Below are 3,317 nucleotides of genomic sequence, written 5' to 3'. Positions count from 1 at the left end.
TAAATCTGCCTGGTCATCCTGTTTACTCTTCGTTGTCATCATATGTTTAATATTCAGTTTTCATTCTGCATCTGGATCTATTCCTCCTTTATTGTGCCTTGTTTTCTCATGTATATTGGGATTTTTATTTATGTGAGCATAAAAACATTACCTATGGGTATTCTTTGTGGTTGAGTTTAAATGGCAATCCATGAGAAAGGATTAGTATTTACTCTTGCCAGTTACTTGAGAAAACTAACTCAGGAACTACTTTTTTTTTTTAAGATTTTATTTATTTATTTAACAGACAGAAATCACAAGTAGGCAGAGAGGGAGGCAGAGAGGGGCAGGGGAAGCAGGCTCCCTGCTGAGCAGAGATCCCGATGCGGGACTCTATCCCAGGACCCTGAGATCATGACCTGAGCTGAAGGCAGAGGTTTAACCCGCTGAGCCACCCAGGTGCCCCAGGAACTACTTTTGATATTTGTGTTGAGGTATTTTGTACTGCGGTATGTATTGAGGACTTGCTCATAGATAGGTACTTTTGGGGGAAGCAATTTTTCTCTCTACTGAAGGCCAAAGCTGAGACACACCTCGTTCCTTGCCAACCCTCTTCTTGAGTGGATCTTATTTTCCTAGACATTGTTTCACTGACAGAACAACCTTCTCAGAGTCCTAATTTATGTAAGAATCTCTGTTCTGACATCCACCTTGAGCATTATCAAGTCCTGTTCCTATCTTCAGATGTTACAAGTGCACTTGTCAAAAACGCAAAAGAAAATAAAACCAAACACTGAGGGTGTAGGTTTTTAGAGAAGCTGCCATGATTACTTCTGTCTATGGGTTTGTATTCCAACTTTGGGTTTAGGATCTGAGGGGTTCTCTTCTTTTCTTGCAATATTGGCTAGGCTCCTTGAAAGATTTCGACTTTACTTTTTTAAAGATTATTTATTTATTTAATTATTTATCTGGGGGAGAGTGAGAGAGGGAGGGAGGCGGGTCAGAGAGAGAAGTAGACTCCCTGCTGAGCAGGGATCCGATGCAGGACTCAGTTCTAGGACTCCAGGATCATGACCTGAGCTGAAGTCAGTCACTTAACCAACTAAACCACCTACGTGCTCCTAAAGATTTCTACTTTATATTTTATCCAACATTTAAAATTTTTTTCCCTTTTTTCAGAAGGATTTTGCACTATTCAGTTCTCTGTATTGCTGGAAATACAATGTTTCTTTTTTTTTTTTTTTAAAGATTTATTTATTTGACGGGGGGGTGGGGGAGAGAGAGAGAGATCACAAGTAGGCAGAGAGGCAGGCAGAGAGAGAGGGGGATGCAGGCTCCCCGCTGAGCAGAGAGCCCGATATGGGGCTCGATCCCAGGATCCTGAGATCATGACCTGAGCCGAAGGCAGTGGCTTAACCCACTGAGCCACCCAGGTGCCCCTGGAAATACAATGTTTCTATAATGTTCTTCATCCCAACTTTTCCCACCAAAAAAGCCCTCGTTCATACTCAAATTCCTCACTGAGATGTTGATTCTTCTGGGGAGCATTCACTGTCCCACTCACTGCCAAAACAAAATAAGTTAGTCCATTGTCTGTGTTCTCATATACTTGGAACATTTAATAAAGATCTCCCACATTTTTATTTTAGTTATTTGCTTATCTGCTTCCTCCTACTGTTCTGCAAGTTCCTGGCAGAGTGTTTTAATTATCATTTTAGGTTCCATATTTAACACAGTGCGTAACATAACATAAGATGAACAGTTAAATGTGTATTTATTTGAGTTTCAATACAGAAACGAATAAAACTTCATTGTTTACCAAATGAAGTCCAAACTCATTAGCATTTCACTCAGGTACCTTTACAATCTAACTGCAACCTCCTTTCCCAGGTTTATTACTCAATCATTGCATTGTTAATTAATATATTAGTTATCTATCATCATCATTCATACATTTCTTACCTAAGTATTTTTCAAGTGCCTATTATATGCAAGACTCTATGCCGAACAGTGGGACTATCTCCATGGATAAGACAAATATGATTTATGTCTTCATGGAGTATGTTAGCAAAGGGGGGCAAATATTAAGTAATTATATAATTATTTAGTTATATCGTGATAAGTATTAAAAAGAAAAAATAGAAGCCCTGAGAGACGCTCAGCAAAATACTTTGGTGCACTGATGGAACAGCAGCGTCCTGGGCATATGGAACAGCTCATCCTCTCATTTATTCTGTGTAGCAACAAGGAACTAATCATTGTCCCTTGAATGTGACCGTGATGGTGCCTGGGCTCAACCGGTTTCATCTGTCTGATCTGTCCTTATCACTCACCTGTCCTCCACCACCTCCGTCTGTCAAAATGTCAAGATCCCACTTCTTTCCCAAAGGTTTTGTCCATGAAGTCTCCCTTGGTATAGAATGTATTTTACTACCTTTTTTCCCCACTTGATATCTTCATTATGGTGTTGATATCCTATGGTATATGATATCCACATACATATCCTATGTATGTGAACTATATGAAGGCAAGTGATATATTTTATTTAGCTTGATAACTTTCTGCTATGTAGAATCTCAGTTTGGCCACTATTTTCTTCTCTTTTTAAAAATATTTTATTTATTTATTTGAGGTGGGGTAAGCAGACTCCTCGCTGAACAGAGAGCCTGATTCTGGGCTCAATCTCAGAACCCTAAGATCATCACCTGAGCCCAAAGGCAGATGCTCAACTGACTGAGCCACCTCGGCACCCCAAGACCACAGTTTACTTCTATGGCAAAGTTACAACCAGACTGTGCCAGACCAGAAACCACAATGACGTCAGAAAAAAACTACAAACTGGTTTACCAAGAGAAGAATTTTTGAAAAATCAACCATGCCAAACCACAGGTTCACAGGGTTTTGGACAGGTAGCCAATACCCAGGACCTTTTCAAGCTTGGTACTGTTAACCTACCAATCTGGCTCAAAATAAAAAGCCCTGAACTCTATAACTTGATTTGGCCATGTTGGGTAACACCAACTGTCTAAGCTCTGCAGGTAGGGAGTTAGTGTGGTATCGTTAACCCCTTCCCTGCTCTTTCCATAAGGAATGGATGCCAAGGACTATTTGCCCCAAATCATTCTGGGTTGGAAGACAAAGTATCTGGGGGTGGGAGGACACTCAGGTGAGCTCAAAGCAAGAGTTAAAGTGAAGACCCACATACAATATTTCCAAATATTTAAAATTTATAAATTAAGTTCACATATAGTTACAAAAAAAATATGTTCCATTCTACCACCTTGACAAATACATCCTGATAACAATATAGAAGACAGGTTTTAATTTGAAATTCTGTA

Source organism: Lutra lutra, chromosome 10, assembly GCF_902655055.1.
Source record: "Lutra lutra chromosome 10, mLutLut1.2, whole genome shotgun sequence".
NCBI lineage: Eukaryota > Metazoa > Chordata > Mammalia > Carnivora > Mustelidae > Lutra > Lutra lutra.
This window is presented reverse-complemented; position numbering follows the sequence as displayed.